Here is an 18939-nt window from a genome sequence, read left to right on the forward strand (position 1 = left end):
AAACATTAACAAGACATTGATGAATTGATGACTTTTCTTTTTGTATTTTTGAATCTGCTAATTGCTAATTGAATATTTGTTGATTATCTTTTCTTTTTTTCTTTTTTCTATTGGATATAATAACTTGAATGCTTTTTGGAAACCATTAACTTTATAGCTAACTGGCATTTTAAAGTCAGATATATTTCAAGATATATACTATAGATTTAAATTATAATTAATTTCAATAGAGCTTAGTGTAATTAAGTTTGAGCTATTATTTAACTTATTTAATATATGGCTAATTAAGGTAATAATTAAGTAATTAATTATATTTATTGCTATATACCGTTGGACTGGGTAATTTATACTTAGTCATATATTTATATTTAAAAGTTTAATTTTTTGTAAATACTGAATAGAGTGGTGAACATCAAAACCTTATACAATAATATAAAACCATAAAAACTTTTAATAAGTAATATATTACACTAACAGTTAACTTTTAAGGAAAATAATTTCAAGTTGTTTAATGCCAAGTTGGAACAATTATAATATCCTCAAAAACCAGAAAGAGATATTAGAAGAAATGACCATTATAAACACCACAACGATTAAGACAGGAAAGAAGATCATACCAACATTCTCAACAACAACAGCTTTGCTGAAGACTCAAAAAACAATAGAAGGAATGCTGATGGCTGAGAAACAAAACACCGCTTCAAATGTCAATATTCAAACCTCGTTACTCACACTGCAAGAATTGATGGTTAAGCTCCAAGAAATAATGGTAAAGAATCACTGAGAAACAAGAGCTGATATTAATGAGCTGAAGGAGGAAATGGGAAAATTAAAAATGGAAATGAGATCAGACATGTCAAAACTCATTAAAAAAGTAGGGTCAATTCAACAAGCATTAGAAAGGAATGAAAAAACAATAAAGGAAGTAGAGAAAAGAATGGAACAAACAGAGAAGAAGCTAGAAATGGTGGACCAACAAATAAAAATAGTGAGTAAAGAAATGGAGGACTCCTTGATCTATATTGAAATGGATAAATCTGCATCATACTTAAGATTCCAAAATATAGTGGAAACTAAAGATGAGGACTTGGCACTAGTGATGGCAGAAATTTTGGCCGAAGCACTAGACAGAGATAAGGAGGAAATGTTAAAGGAAATGGATGATGTATACAGAGTCAATACGACTTATGCAAAAAAAAAAAAAAAAAACTTCCAAAAGAGGTCTACATCTGATTTATCTTTATATAAGATATCCAGAGAAGAAGCAATAGTTTACAAAGGAAAGAAGATCCAGATCCTCAAACAAATCCTGAGAAGAGTAAGGGAGCAAAGAAGGGACTATAAAATTTTGGCTACACAGTTGAACAAGCGAGATATTCTATTCTGTTGGCTGATTCCAGAAGGGATGCTGGTTACTTGGGAAGAGAGGAAGATCAAAATAGACACTCTGGAAAAAGTACAAGAACTGTATGAGCAACTAGCAGGCTTGGAGGATCAAAGCAGCAAAGAAGATCTAGACTCAAAATCAAGAACAAGACCAACAAAAAAAATAAAGATGAAGAACAAGAAGTAAAAAAAACTAATCAGCAACAACAGGAAAGAGAAGACCCTAAACCAATGAACAGAACACAAAGGGAAATAAGAGCAATCAGGAGACAAAACACTAGATACAATTAGGATTATGGAAAAAGAGGTGAACTTTTATCTATTAACATAAATGGCTTAAACTTAACGACAAAAAGAAAAAGGATTTTGGCAAAATTAATAAAACAGATATTACATGTCTACAGGAAAAACACATCCTAAAAACAGATGAAAAATATTTAGATTGCCCTAAATTAGGGACACTGTTTATGGCTGCTGCAGACCATGAAAAAAAGAAAGGAATAGCTGTTTACATCAAAGAAGAGATAAAGGCAAACTTAATATTTGCAGACCCCAAAGGAAGAATTCTGGCAATAGAAATACAAATAAATTTTTTACAAATTTTATTAGTGGTAATTTATGCCCCCAATGACAATAAAAAAGAATTTTATAAGGCCCTATATGATAAAATAATTGAATTGGAAAGGAAAAATATTTTTATTATAGGAGATTATAATACTATAGCAGATTATCAAAAAGACTACAATGGGGGAAATAAGAAAGAGAGAAAGAAAAAAAGAGAACTACCCAAAATATTTGTAGAAATGATCAAATAATTAAATTTAATAGATATATGGAGAAAACTAAATCCAGTAAAGAGACAATTTACCTTCTATTCAAATCCTCATCAGTCATGGTCACATATTGACATGGCTTGGATGAGTGGAGAGTGAGCAGAAGAAGTGGCAGATGTAGAAATTTTATTGAACTCTTGGGCATTGGAATTAATTCTGGATTGGAAAGGTAGAAAAAAAACCATGGAGAAGATGGACTCTAGATTCTCAATTATTAAAAGATGAGGAATTTATTAAGAAACTCAAGGAAGAACTAAATTTTTTTTAAAAAAAATAATTACCAATATACAACTATCCAAAACTTATGGGATACTATGAAAGCTGTTATACGGGGAATTATAATATCCTATGTTGCAAAAAGAAAAAAAGAAAAATATGCCCAACAAAACAATCTACACCAAACAATTAAGAAATTAGAGTCTAATTACAGAATACCCCACAAAATGCTCAACTACAAGAACAATTGATTTTTTACAAACACAAACTTAACTTAGCTGAACAGGAATAATTAATTAGAAATTTAAAGGCAACCAAGCAAATATATTTCGAACAAGCAAATAAGCCAGGAAGATGGCTGCCTTATAAACTTAAAAAAGAGAAAGAGAAAAGAGTCATCTACCAATTACAGGATGAAAACGGAGATTATCAACACACAATAGAAAAGGAAAAAGAGATCACACATAAATATTTTGAGAATTTGTACAAGAAAGAAAGAGTAGATGAGGTTCAGATAAGGGAGTATCTAAGAGAAAAAAGAACCCGAGAAATAAAAGATGAACTGAAAGAAATCTTGACTAAAGACATAACTATGATAGAACTAAATCAAGCAATTAGATCCCAGAAAAGTAACAAAACGCCAGGCCATGATGGTTTTCCAGAAGTATTTTATAAAGGGATAGAAGAACAAGTAGGACCAATAATGATTGACTTATACATTGAGGTATTAACATCAGCTAAGATGCTGGAGGGAGGGAGGCACTAATTTCGCTAATCCCTTAGGGGTACACAGATGCTAGATTGATACAAAATTATAGACCAATCTCTTTGTTAAATATAGATTACAAAATGTTCACCACTATTATTGCTAACAGATTGAAGAAAATTTTGAACGATTACATACACTCAGATCAAAATGGATTTCTCCCAAACAGGCAAATCAGAAACAATTTAAGAATAATAATGGATAGTTTAGAATACCATGAAGCTCACCCGGAGAAACAAGTAGTCTTTGTTTTCTTCGATGCCCAAAAGGCATTTAATAACCTTAATTGGCAATTCTCTGCAGCTTCTGGGTCTCACTTGCCAACAGATGACGGGTGGAGGGTGACCAGGGAGCATAAGACTATGATGCCTGCATCGCCCCTCTGCTAGCTGCCCCTCCCTCACCTGCCCACTGGCCTGAGCTCTTCAGCCAAGCATGGGCCACTGCTGTAAGAATGGTGCAAGCTCCACGGTCTGGAAGGTAAGGGTTAGGGTTAGGTGGGGAAGGAAGATCCACTCTGGGCTTACTGCATTCAACCAAAGGGCCGTCTCGGTGGGGGGAGACATAGTGAGGCTCTGCTGCCTTTTGGGCCCAGCTTTGTCTTCTGTGGGACCTCCAGGTGGGAGGCCTGAGAGAAAATGCCTCTCCTGAGGGCTGCCCACCCAGAGCTCCACCACCGCTGCCATCGCCACCACTCTGGAGCTCGCCTTCTGCCTTCCGCTGCTGCCTTCAGCTGCCACTGCTCTAAGGGCTCGCATTTCACTTTCTGCCACCACCATTCTGGAGCTCGCCTTCTGTTGCCGCTTTCCACTGCCGCCACCACTCTAGAACTCTAAAACCTTCTGCCGTTGTTGCTCTGGAGCTCTCCTTCCGCCTTTTGCCACCACTCTGGAGCTTGGCTTCTACCTTCTGTTTCTGCCTTTCGCTGCCACTGCCCTGGAGCTCACCTTCTGCCTTCTGCCATCACTGTCACTCTGGAGCTCACATTCAGGATGGATCAGTTCATCCAAGCCATGCTTTGCTCCCTGGGAAGGGCTCCATTGTGGAGGGCTGTGTACCCAGACCAGGCACTTTCTCTCGGGCCTCCCATCTCTCATGGGGTGGCAGAAGGAGGAAGTGTGTGGCTGGGAAGGCTGCCTGCAGTTCTTCCAGCCAAAGCTGGGATGACTGCAAACCACATGTATGAGGTCTACTACCTTGAGCAGAAGGTTGAACTATAAGATCTCCAAGGTTCCTTCTTCTAGCCTGTGATTCTAAAGTCTCCAAGAAGAGATAATTTGCTTAAATTGAGTGTGTGTGTGAGAGAGAGAGGGTGGGGGAAGAGAGATGTGGCTTCTTGGGGGTGCATTTTGGAGAAATGTCAAAAGAAATGCCAAAAGAGCTATCAGCTTGGGATTAAATTCCAAATGAAATTGGGTCTTCAGGGTAAGGAGACATGAAGTACTTTCAACTGCAGGTTTCTAAAAATCTTATTAAAATGAATGTCTAGACAGCTCTTTAACTTATTACTCCACTAAAATCTGAGTGGGGGTCCTGGGAAAGGTGTCAGAATAACAGAAGAACACTTAGAAGGGACTTTGAGGGGGGGGAGGGAGCCTTATACCATTTCAGAGAAATGGCTGTCCAGTCTTTTCTGAAAAACTTCCAGTGATTGAGCAGCCAGAACTTCTGGAGACAAGCAGTTCCACTGGTTAATCGTTCTCACTGTCAGGAAGTTTTTCCTTAGTTTTAGGTTGCTTCTCTTTGTTCAGTTTCCATCCATTGCTTCTTGTTTTGCCTTCTGCTTCTTTGGAAAACACATTGTTCCTGCTTCTTTGTGGCAGCCCCTGAAAAGCCTGTTTTGTGACCTGCCTATCACACTCTTGAGCAAAGCATGTGAGCCATTTTCTCCTTTCAGTGGTCTATGAAAGTACATCTATAGTATGTAGATGCAGATAATAAAGTCGAAAAAAGGTGAACAACATTTTTACAGAACTGTAGATACATTGAGACCGGGATTGACAAGGAGTGGCTGAGAGGGGAGGGGCCAGGCGAGGTGCCCCTTGACATGAGTAACGTCGAGTTGGCCATGACCACCCAGTCACATGACCACCCACCCACCCAGTAATTAGGGCAGATAACCAGTTGTTAAATTATTTGAATGCCACCACTTAACTGAGTTATTTGGGATTGTAAACCAAGTTTGATACATTCGTGGTCTGTAAGCTCAGCCAATTGTGGGAAACTAAAGAAACATAGCACAGTATATAGGCCAGCTTGCAAAACAAGCAGCATTTGTAGCAAACCATAATGAAATCAAAATGATAGTGTATGCAAGTACAAAGTTATAGCATTGACATGATGCTATAACTCCCAGGTCATGCTTTGCCTCCCTAATTATTCTGCTGTCATCCACCTGTGTACCAGATTGAGCTGTGGGGTTCTGCAAACACTTCGGGGGTTTGCACCATTTTCAGTAACTAACTCCCACTCCTAGTCTCACCTGACAAAATAAGATTTTTCTACTTCTCTATATTTGGATATGCAGTAAAAATTGAAATCAATGTTCTTTCAAAGTTGAAAGTAACATTTTTATACCTATTTATTTATCTGTTTTTTTCCAGACTTAGCCTTCCATGCTATTGTTTTCTTTGCTTTATGTTTCTTTTTTATGATTCCACATGTTGGAGACAGTAACTTTTTGAATCTTATGAACTCCTCTTTGGGGATCATGAGTCAATAAAAAGGCTTTAAGAATCAAAGGAGGAATGGATCACCTTATCATTCCAAGTTCTTTAGAAGAAGAAAAGAAGATAAAAATAGCAAAGATTAACACTGAAATGAATACTTTCAAGTATGCATCAATGAAAAAACTGCAAAGTGATGTTGTCTAAATTAGTTTCACTCTCTTGGATGTGTGGGTGAACCCTATGTATGGTTTTTAAAGCACGATATATAGCTTAATGCGGAATATTAACTCATACAAATAGAATTTAAATAATAAATAGACATTAAGCAAATCCTGGCGAAGCAAATATTCCTTTAAGTGCCTTTAAGGAAAGTAAATTTGATCAAATGCAATTAAATATATTTCTATTTAATTGAAATCAGTGAAAATTCAGTTGTTACTATGATATAAGTAGAAATATTTCTGAGATATTCTATATCCCACTGCAAATCTGGACTCAACTCTATTTTTAAAGTATAATTTTTAAAATTCCAGATTGATAACTGGTTATAGAATTCAATAAATTTGAATTAACAATTTAGCACTATACTTTATTACCTCAAAACCTCAATCCTTCATTAAAATAAGCTTTATCTTGTAAACCTAGCAACCAGTCATATTAAATACTTACAACATGTTTCATTTCTGGGTAATCATAAACTACTGCAAATATTTAATCATTTTAAGCAGAGAACAAATAATTACAAAACTTACACTTCAAATACACACACACACACACACACACACACACACACACCATTAACATGAAACTGCTGACAATAATATTGTGTATCCTATGTTTAAGAGTTATACTCAATTTAGAAGCTTTTATTTGCACTCACTGTGGTTTGTGTGGCTTTAGCTTTTCATGTAGCCTGGGGAGGAAGCTTAAGCACACACAACTTCCATTTTTCTTCTCCCCCAAATCCTAAATTGTCCTCCACTTTTTGTGTGTGCTCTCATTCTGAGTATCTTAGGCTGCTTGTAAATCCAACTATTTTACACTGTAAATCATTATTTAGGGCAGTTGCAACATCCAGAGCTAAAGAGAAGGTTACAATACCTGAACTCTTATTTTTGATCTTCAGAGTCTCTTCTAGCCCAATATTTTAAAATCAGTAGGATATTTCACTGTTCTGAAGAAGGAAATACAAAAACTTGATTAAATCAGAAACCAGATTAAAATAATACAGCAGCAACAACAGCAACAGCAAGACAACATCCCACAAAATAAAGATTGCACTTGGGTGACATTTTCCCACCTCTTTTGAATCTTCATTTTAACTACCTTTGGGTATTTGATCTTTCTCATCTCATATGCTTAAGGGTAACCAGAAGATTGATCAGTCTGGGTTAAGGAAAATATAAACTTAGTGAATTGATACCTATTCTACCAACAATATTTAAAAGCACAATTTCTAATGATTTGTGATGACAATTGCTTAAAGCACATATAGAAAAGGGATTCCATTCCATCATGTTCTCTTCAGATATGTGAGGCCCTTGCCAATATAGAAACATTTACTATAATGACAGGATTCGGCTCTGAAACTTTTATAATACCTTGACCTGTTTTATAAATTTGAATGGATCTAATGCAAAATGAAGTAAAACAAATCCCCTCCTCTAATTTTTACTGTTGGAATTTGGATCATTGAAATGCAAGCAATATGTGTATATTTAAATTCACGATGCTAGTTTAGGACCGTAATAAATTTTAATCAACTACTTAAATCCAGTCATATATTCATTTTGGGCGAATTGAAATATACCTGAAAGTTTTCAGATCTTTTTGTGAGCAACTGGTATATTTTCCTATTTTCTTTCCAACATTAATTAAAATTAAAGCATTATTTAATGGACTTATACTACTGTTTCTTTTGTTAATCTTAATTTATGATCCCTGATGTTTCTTTTGGTGTTTCTACACTCTGATGTTTTTAGTGGAAACTAAAAGGACCTACCACATCAGTCTGCAATCTTTGCATTCATGTCTTTTAAGCAACTTAACAACATTACAATTATTTAGTAAAACAATGAAATCTCACCCTGTGAAACAATTTGCATTTGCAACTCCACAGATGAAAACACTCTATTTTACTTTTATTGTCTTCTTCCTGAAGTTCCAACTCTGTCCCACCCCCACCCCTTTTTTAAGGTAGAGTTGAGAAAATTCACTTGAGGCTATTGAAAAACTCAAATCAAGTGATCAGTGGAAAATACTGTAAAAGGTCTTCTTAGCCAAATGACTATTTTAATAAACCTATATTAATAATTTTGAAATCTTTGATTGAGCTTATACTGCAGTTTACACCAACTAATCTGAATCTTGCTTTCCCCTTTCTTTTTTCTTTGCAAAACAAACAATTGACTATTGGAATCTTTTAACTTAGGACGAAACCAATTTTATGTGGATTTCAATCAATCAGATGGTTTGCATGAAAATGGAGAATTAGGGCATGGTATTGTTGGGAGAAATATCCTTCTGGGTTCAGTTCCAAGTGGGGAAAAAGACACTGGAAACATGGAGGCTGTTTGGAAGGTTTAATGGATAGGACCACATGGCCTGGACCTCCAGAGTGAAAAGGAAGAGATCAATAAAAAGGACTGAGGTGCTGAGAGTGACTGGGTTTTATGCCCTCTGTTGGGATTTGAATTTGAGCTTGTATTCTGATTGGTTGTCAGACCCCCATGGGGGCCATGCAGGGGCAACTCTGTAAGCTGTCCTGAGTTCCAGGCTTGTTTGAGCCTTGCTGGGTGACCATGCCCTAAAAAGGGCTTTTGGCAATTGCTATAGCTTTACCTGCAGATCTTTGTTATATAAAGTATTTTGGCCCAGGCCTTAATGGCCCACCCATTAACAAAGGTGGAGGTGAGTTTCTGCTTCTGAGGTGAGTTTCTGCTTCTGAGTTTCTCCTCTTTTTAGAGGAAATATTCTGCCTTTTTAATATTTCCTAGGCTATTTCAATTTTCTAGGAGAGGGGTGGGTGCTAACTTCCTACAGTATGTTAAATTTACATGTGCTAATGGAAATTCTAGGAATTAATCTGAGCTGACATTCAACAGGGTGAATTACTTCTCACAAAGCAAATATCAATCTAAAAATGTAAGGTAGGGAAGACTGAGAAAGATGACATAAATCATGGTTTATCTCATGATCTTTAAACTCATAATTGGCTGGGTGTACTCTGTATCCAAGATTATAAAACCATGGTTTTCAAATTATACCTTGATTCCTGCAGTATTCTAAGAAAAAAAATCAAGCAGTCGCATTATAGTTTCATATTGTGATGAGTGATTTCAGTGCATATCCCATAAGAAGGTCATTTGGTTTTAGCTAAGCATGTTACATGAACTAAACATGTTTTGAAATCATAATTTATCACAATTCATTACATCATCTCAACTACTGAGGCTTATACAAACCATGATCTTGAAGAAAGTTAGCACCCACTCCTCTTAGAAGAATGAAATATTTTAGGAAATATTAAAAATGCAGATTATATTTTCCCTAAAGGAGAAACATGTTTCTAAAGACAGAAACTCCCAGCAACTGGTTCTCTGCCCAGTTGCTAGATGGGCGTGGCTATGGTGGGCCTGGCTTACTGGTATTTCTGATAAGGTCATTTTTCGCCTTCCCAAGGGTCCGGAAGCTTCCCTCGGGTCTCTGGGAGAATGAAAATGGCCTCCCCAGGCTCTGGAGGTCCTCTGGAAACCAGAAATAGGCCCGTCTTGCGACTTTTGGTACTTCTGGGAGGGCTGTCTTTTGCCTTCCCAAGGATCCAGAGGCTTCCTTCAGGCCTCTGGGAGGGCAAAAACAGCCTTCCCTGGGCCCTGGAGGCCCTCTGGAAGATGGAAACAGGCCCATTTCTGGACTTCCAGAAGGCCTGTTTTCCCCCTTCCAGAGCCTCTGTATGGACCCTGCACTTACCTGCGTCAAAAATGGGCCGCGTAGAGACTCCTGGGAGGGGACGGGTGAGTGGGGCGAGCCGGTCGGTTCAAATACTGGTTCAGCAAACCAGATGCAAATTTAACATCTGGTTCCGGTTCAGCCAAACTGGTCTGAACTGGTAGAATCCCATCTCTGCAGCTCCCTACCCCCAGCAAATATTTTTGGGGCAGCTTATCTACAAGACAAAAGACTGGGCCATATCAACAAAACAAAAGGCCTTCAGCTCCAGGATGATAGGATTAGCCCTCACTCTAGATCCAAACCAGGACAAAGCCATTAAGCCATAATAAGAATTGTCCTACACCCTTTAAGAACACAAGCCTCTTCATTGCATCACCCAGCAAAATTCAACCAAGCCTGGGACACAGATAACCTCAGCTATGACTGCATATCCCCATGGAGGTCTGACAGCAGCCAATAAGATGCCTGCCTTTGCCACAGAAACAGGAAGTTCAAAGGCAAGGCCGTAGAGAGGCTATAAATATATATATCTCCTCCATGTGTTCAGCTACATCAGGACCGTGTGCTTAAGGGTTCTGCTCCATTAAACCATCCTTCCAAGCAATCTCCATGTTTCCAGTGTCTTTCTCTGCACTTGGAATTGAACCCGGATGGACATTTCTTCCAACAATCTAATACCATATTTAATTTATACAGAGGCTTAAGAGCTCTAATTTTCTTTTGCAGTGTTGATATTCATAGCATCCCATAAGTTTACTTAAAATTTAAATTCATGGTAATTGCTTGAATTTTATCCTGATTGATATTTACAATAGAACTTCCGAAATAAATGGAACTTAATGATAAATAAATTCTAAATACTTAAATAGATGTATAACTTAAAGGTTCGATGTTCTTTATACATACAACTACTATCTCACCATTCCCTCTGCTATGTGTGATTCTTTTAGCAAAATCTTAGTTAAGCTAGTTACTCCTTTAGATAGGCTAAACTGAAATTTAGGGTTTTGTAAATACACAAAGGATGATTGCTTTGAATCTGAGTGACATAGTAAACCTTAAAAGGGAGGAGATAATATGATAGTGGATTCTTATTATGTGGTCATTTTACCAGTAATTTTAATGGTAGGTTTATTTTAACCGTGAGAGATAGAATAACAACAAAAATCCAGAAAAACACATTCCCAAAAAAAATTATAAATTGATTTGCATTTTAATGAGTGAAATAAGTATTTAACCCTTTTGCAAAACATGACTTAGTACTTGGTAGCAAAACCCTTGTTGGCAATCACATAGGTCAGACATTTCTTGTAGTTAGCATGAGGTTTGCACATCTCAAGAGGGATTTTGTCCCATTCCTCTTTGCAGATCCTCTTCAAGTCATTAAGGTTTCGAGGCTGACTTTTGGCAACTCGGACCTTCAGCTCCCTCCACAGATTTTCTATGTGATTAAGTCTGGAGACTGGCTAGGCCACTCCAGGACCTTAATGAGCTTCTTCTTTTTTTTTTTTTTAAACAAGTTTTATTAATTTCAAAAACAAACAAATCATCACCAACCATTACATATTTGAACCTTTTTCCATTATAAATTTTTCAAGTCAGATAAAACCTTATCTTATACAATACAATTCTATTTTAAACCATTTCGAGCATAAAAGCATCTCTTGTCCTCTATTTCTTTCTGACTTGATTATCGTCATTCTCTTTCTGTGTTTCTAAAAGGTTTCACCAATACTTCTCAAAAACATAAACAGACACAAACAAACATATAAAAAATCTTTTAGTAAAGTAACTTGGCCCCCGGTACCTCTCTTTATATGGGCTTTAATTATATTCATGCTCATCTTAAAAATCATTACCTATTTTGTTTACCATTCTGTATCTTCTATATATACTTCTCCACACTGTCTTCATAATTCTATCTTATTCAATCCATCTTAATTTAAATCATTATATTTGTATCTTTTGCCCATCCTTTATTATCCCTCTATCTCATTCCTTATAATGAAAAAAAAAAAAGAATTTCTCCTGAAATCTCTAATCAGAGTATGATGCCTTTCTATCCCCTCCCTAAATATTAGATTAACATTTAAAATGACACCTAATATCCAATCTGATTCTGCTTGGTACATTCTATCTATTAATTTTTACTTTTAATAACAATAAAAACAGAGTAATAAATCGGAAATGTTTAAATACATAGTATCCTCCTAAATACGTAGTTAAATAATAAATCTAAATAATAAATCTTATAGCATTCTCATTGCCTTTCCCTTCAATATTTTATTACATTTTAAAAATCAATCATTATTAAACATTTCAACATTTTAATTTCTTATTAACTCTTAAGCCATTCTAATTTTCTATTTCTAATACAAATATTACAATACCGTCTTATGTACCTTGCAAAATCTTTTTAAGAAAATTTATGCTTTACCCTTTATCCCTGAAAAAGATTCCTCTTTTCCCATCCAATTTTAAAACTTTGTGGCTTTTCTCCGCCTTTCCCCTTTCTTTCTTCCCCCACCAGATCTTCCTACCCCCCTTCTTCTAACCTCTGTCTTGCTGGCATCCCTTCTCTGTTGTATTCCCTTTTTCTCTTGTTTGCTATCATTGTATTTATTTTGCATCATATTTTTCTCTTTCTTAAATGTTTTTAAATCTTAAGTCCTTCATTTTCCTCGCTTTCTTCCTTCCTTCTTCCTTAGATAAATTTTGGGATTCATTAAAGATGGTGTCTTCGCTTCTTCTTGCTGTTGTTCCATCTGTCGCATTGTCTGTTCATAGTTAACCAGCGCCATTTCTAAAAATAGAAAAGCTTTTTCCATACCATCTTTACAGGCTGCTTTTGTTTGCTCATATTCATCCCTCAGTTCCTCAAGGGAGAAAGCCATTATAAATCTTTTCTTGTCTTTTTTCCCTCTTTCTTCTTACTCCAACCAAAATATTCCAAAAGAAAAGTAAAACAATCCCAAAGTCCACAATCCTCAATCAATCCAAGCCAAGCCAAAATTTCCACTTTCTCTTCCAGGAGTAGTATCAGACAAAGGAAAAAAGAAAATCTAAATCTGTGTTTTAAAGCCTTATTAAAATTTTATTTCTGTCTCCAAATCCTTAAGGCATCTCCTCCAACAAAATCCAACCAGATAAATATATTTTTTGTCCTCTCCCTTCCGACTTATCCCATAAAGCTAGTTTTACCTGAAAAAAAACAGGTTTCTCAATATCCGTTTGTTAATTCCGTCGGGAGGGAGAGTAAACTTTCCTTTCAGCAACTCAGAATTGCCGCTTACTTTCTCTTGTGGAAAGAATCATCCAAAAAGCCATCACTTCCAGGAATTAAATTAAATATATCTCAGAGTCCTGGATCGACCAAGAAGACTTTCACTTTTAAAAACTTTCTCCTCTTCCTCCTGCGCATACTTGCCCAGCTGCCGGCTTCTTTGTGGCGGCCATTACGGACCGCCGCTACACCGTCTTGGTAAAAGGAGGTTCTGCCGGCCAGGGAGGGGGTCTGCAACACCCCAAACCCTTTTCTGGATCCCCTACCTTCAGCTGCCCCTGCAGGGCAGCCTTGCTCTGCACCCTTTCGGATCGGAGCCCCAAAAGCGGCTAGCGCGGCAGGGATCGCGCAGCTTCGCGAATCCCTACCGCTCGCAAAGCCGACAAACCGGAAATCCAATGAGCTTCTTCTTGAGCCACTTCTTTGTTGCCTTGGCCGTGGGGTTTGGGTCATTGTCATGCTGAAATACCTGTCCATGACCCATTTTCAATGCCCTGGCTGAGGGAAGGAAATTCTCACTCAAGGTATGATGGTACATGACCCCATCCATCATCTCTTTGATGGGGAAAAGTTGTCCTTTCCCCTTAGCAGAAAAACACCCCCAAAGTATAATGTTTCACATCCATGTTTGACAGTGGGGATGGTGTTCTTCGAGTCATAGGCAAGATTCCTCCTCCTCCAAATACAGCAAGTTGAGTTGTTGGTAAAGAGCTCAATTTTGATCTCATCTGACCACAACACTTTCACCCAGTTCTCCTCTGAATCATTCAGATGTTCATTGGCAAGTTCCTGGTGGGCCTGTACATGTGCTTTCTTGAGCAGGGGGAACTTGCGAGTGCTGCATGATTACAGACCATTACGGTGTAGTGTGTTACCAATTGTTTTCTTGGTAACTTATTGTCCCAGCTGCCTTGAGAGTATTGACAAGATCCTCCTGTGTAGTTCTGGGCTAATTTCTCACTGTTCTCATGATCATTGAACCTCCATGAGGTGAGATCTTGCATGGAGCCCTAGACTGAGGGAGATTGACAGTTATTTTTTGTTTCTTCCATTTGCGAATAATTGCATAACTGTTGTCACCTTCTCACCAAACTACTTGGCGATAGTCTTGTGGACAAGTCCAGCCTTGTGTAAGTCTACAATCTTGTCCCTAACATCCTTGGACATCTCTTTGGTCTTGGCGATGGTGCAGAGTTTAGAATCTGATTGATTATTTGCTTCTGTGCGTGGGTATCTTTTATATAGGTAAAAGGCTGAGATAGGAGCATTCCCTTTAAGAGAGTGCTTCTAATCTCAGCTCCTTACCTGTACATCTGGGAGCCAAAATCTTGCTGATTGATAGGGGATCAAATATTTATTTCACTCATTAAAGGGCAAATCAAGTTTTTTTAAATGCGTTTTTCTGGATTTTTGTTGTTATTCTGTATCTCACAATACATCTACCATGACAATTAGAGATTGATTGTTTCTTTGTCAGTGGGCAAAAGTACAAAATCAAGAGGGGAAAAATACTTTTTTCCTTCACTTTTTGTGTGTGTATGTGTGATTGTGTGTGTGTGTATGAGACTAAAATTAAATTTAACCCTGTTTTTCAGTGACTAAGACCAGCTATCAGACCCTGGACCCCCCCCCCCAGACCCTGGATGTTTTCACTCTTAGGCTAGCACATCACACTGGTTCTCATATAGATTATTCAGAGTGTTTGGCTTAGATGATGCTTTAAACCAGCGTAGATGGCTCAGGAATTCTGGGAGTTGAAGTGCACAAGTCATAAAAAGGCCATAGTTCTCCATTCTTGCTTTAAACAGTCTTTTAAATAATTTTAAATGTATCAATGGAGAAAGAGAGCAAAACAGATTATTACTGATTGAAATTATAAATATTCAACAAAAATGTAACCTGTAAATTTAGAATTATTTACTCTTATCTTCAAACAACCATGGTTTTCTATTAGTTATTTTTTCTTTTACAAAGAAGTCTTAATAGTTCTGTTAAACTTTAGAAATCTACATGATTATTTTTGACTTATTTCAGAACATATTTTTACATATATTTAAGTAAACTCAAAATGGTAAGTTGTCCACGGTCGCCCCTGCTGTTTGTGTTAACATTGGAAGTGTTGAATAGGAATATTAGAGAAGAAAAAGAAATAAAAGAAATGAAAATTAAAAAGAACGAGTATAAATTGCAAGCCTTTGCAGATGACCTGGTATTAGAGGACCCATTGGAAACAGCACCTAAATTAATAGAAAAGATAGAAGAATATGGAAAAGTAGCAGGTTTGAAAATAAACAAAGATAAAACAAAGATATTAACTAAGAATATGTTAGCAAGACGAAAGAAAGAGTTGGAAGAAGTTTTAGAAATGCAGGTCACAAATAAGGTTAAGTATTTACATTACACCAAGATGTAGCACACTGAAGGAGGATAACTATCTTAAATTCAAACAGCAGATTGCAACAGATTTGGCAAAATGGGAAAACTTACAACTATCATTGATTGGGAGAATATCTACAATTAAGATGAATGTATTGCCTAGAATTTTATATTTATTCCAGACAATTCCAATTCAACTAGGGAAAGAGTTTTTTGAAGTCTTAAGTAGAATTGTGCTGAAATACATCTGGCAGGGTAAGAAAGTGAGAATAAAACTTAAACTGTTACAAGATGCCTTGCCCAACTTTATTACCAAGTGACAAATCTGATGTGGGTAAAGGAGTGGATAACATTAAGGAACAGTAGATTCTTGACTTTAGAAGGGCATGACTTGCTGCTGGAATGGCATGCTTTCCTCTGGTATAAGGGAACTAAAACACAGGGGTATTTTAGAAGACATTACATTAGAGAGGCACTGTTTTTGAACTGGGAGAAGATAAAAAGACAATACTACTTAAAAATCCCTTTAGGGATATCTACTATTGAAGCTTTTTCTTACCCAATAATATATAAAAAGGAACAAACAGTTAGATATGATGAGATATTGAATGAAAAGGGTGAACTTAAATCTATGCAAGCATTAGAAGAACAAGCTGTAAAAATGAATTGGTTTTCATATTTGCAAATACAATCTAGATTTGATAAAGATTTCAAAAGAGAAGGTATTTATGATAAGTTGACTGGTTTAGATAAAATTCTGATGGGTACTGATGAAAAGGTAATTAAAAAACTCTATGGACATTTATTAGAATTTAAGTTGGAGGAAGAACAAGTCAAAGAAATGATGATTGCTTGGGGGAAAAATTTTGGATATGGGATTGATTTAGAGAAATGGCAAAAATTGTGGTCTCAAAGTTATAAAATGACAATTCAACTGCATAGAAAGAAAATTTGTATAAGATATTTTACAGGTGGCACCTACCCCCGTCGAGAATTGCGTGAATGTTTAAGAACAAATCGGATAAATGTTGGAAATGTCATCGGATACCTGGTTCATATTACCATATGTGGTGGACATGCTCAGATGCAAAAAGATATTGGACTAAAATCCACATATGGTTGGAAAAAATGATAAAACAACACATAGACTTTAAACCAGAGATCTTTTTATTGGGAGTTATACCGGAAATATATAATAAAGAGCTGAAATATTTGATTGTAAATGTTTTAACAGCGGCTAGAATTGTATTTGCTAAGAATTGGAAAAATGAAAAAATACCTATGCAGGAGGAAGTTATTAAGAAAATTATGGATTGTGCTGAAATGAATAAAGTGACATTTGAAATTACAGAGCAAGAAGGTAAGCAATTTTATATGATATGGGATTTGTTTTATCAATGGTTGGACAAAAAGACATGGTAATGTAATATATTAGATAATTTTGTAATAGAACTTCAATAGATTGATATAAAATATAATATAGGCAGAGGATGATGTTGCTGCATGTGGAAGTGTAGATGAGACATTTTGCAGGAGACAGTTTCCTCCAAGTCCAATTTCTGCCTTGACAGATCTCTGGAGAACAAGAGGATGAGGCAGGGGAGCAGTGTTCCCCACTCCTGCATGAGGGAGGCTGGCCCTTCTTGAAAGGGAATCCCCATTTCCAATTGTGCATGGAAAGGATGCTGGCTTGTTGGAGCAGTCTTCCCTCACGCTACTCTACCCCTCTCCTCTCCAGAGATCTGTCAATACCATTTCAAATAGGTGGCTGTCCAGTCTTTTCTTTAAAATCTCAAGTGTTGAAGTACCCGGTGATAAAGAACTAGACATAGTAGACCACTATATATAACTTATTCAATAGATCTCAGTGGAAGGTGAGATCAACGCAGTCATAGAATGGATTCCACTTGATAAAAACACCCATGAAAGAGATCTAAAACAAAATGACATCAGCAAGTGGGCCCAATTGGCAAAATAAAACTCAGGATCATATAGGTTGGAAACATGCTGAAGAGGCCTTCAACCTGCAGTGGATAGACAATAGCTAAAATGATGATTCCTAGATAAATAAGTACTTTGCTCCTTTTCCAAATAGCAATATATTTGGATTCTAATTCATTGTCCATTGACTAAAGGGTCACAAATAGGATGGATCCAACACAAAGGTTTATGTTAAGCCATGATTTGCTTTAACCATACTTCAAATAAACCACACATTCATACTATGTTTACAAATCATCCTTATGGTTCCTTGCACTCATCAATACCAAGAAAGAAATCAATTCAGTATGATGGTGATGTGTGAACCCAAGCTAAATCTCTTATTTCTACAAAGGAATCAACCAGCTGAGGAGGGTTGAGTTTCCTTCCTCTAATGAAGACCAAAAAGATTCTACATTACACTTCTACACTTTTTATTCCATTGGCAAAAGCTGTGAAGCAGCATGAATACCCAATATACTCCCTGTATGGATTAAGAGACAATTATGCTGAATATTGGATGGGAGAAAAAGAACTGTTCTTACTGTAGGATAAAATTGTTTTTGGAAATATTCTCAGTGCCACAATGTTCATTGGATAATAAGATACCTTTCACTTTTGTTTATATAAAACAACACTGCCCCTTTGTGGCTATATTTTTAATTACAGGTTTCACCTCTGCAGAGCCTCCTTTGTTTTTCTCAAATGCCACCATCCAAAGCAAGTTGCAAAAGACCCAGATTTGCAAAGTACACTTCATAGAGCCACTAGCAAAACCTTTGAATGTTTTAGAAGGCTTAAGTGGAGGAAAGAGTAAAAGAGACTAGTTTGAAAAATATGGTAGACAATTGCCTTTTTTAAAAATTCACATTCTTAAAAGGATGACATTGTGGATATTTTAACAGAAATTAACAGAATAAGAGTTGGAAGGGACCTTGGAGGTCCAATCACTTCTTTAAAACCTCCAGTGATGGAGCACCCACAATGTTTGAAGGCAAGCTGTTATACCAGTTAATTATTCTCACTGTTAGGAAATGTCTTCTTAGTCCTTGATTGGTTCTTTCCTTAATTGCCTCCATCCATTGCTTCTTGTTCTGCCTTCAGCTGTTTTAGAGAATAGCTTGACCCTTTCTTCTTTGTGGTAGCCCCACAAAGCAATGGAACATTGCTATCAACCAATATAACATCTTGCCTTCAGAAGTTGTGGCAGTTAGGTGAGGGGGAGTTGAAGTAGCAGCGGTACAGTGTAGGGCTTTATGGAGGTTCACTGAATTCTTTCTGCCAGAGGGTCCCAATAGACCAAAGCCACCTTGGAGGGGTGGTGAAGAAGAGAGGACACTCTGTAGATCACAAGGAGATTGCGAACTCCTTGTTTGATCCAGAGGAAAGCTCTCAAATCCAGTAGAAAGGAAAAGATGGCCTGACCAAAGCTGTGACAGCCAACTGGAGAAGAATGAGAGAAGATTGAGGAGGAATGGT

Source organism: Notechis scutatus, chromosome Z (assembly GCF_049901735.1).
Source record: "Notechis scutatus isolate UNSWTSFEM ecotype Mainland chromosome Z, rNotScu1.2, whole genome shotgun sequence".
Taxonomy (NCBI): Eukaryota; Metazoa; Chordata; class Lepidosauria; order Squamata; family Elapidae; genus Notechis; species Notechis scutatus.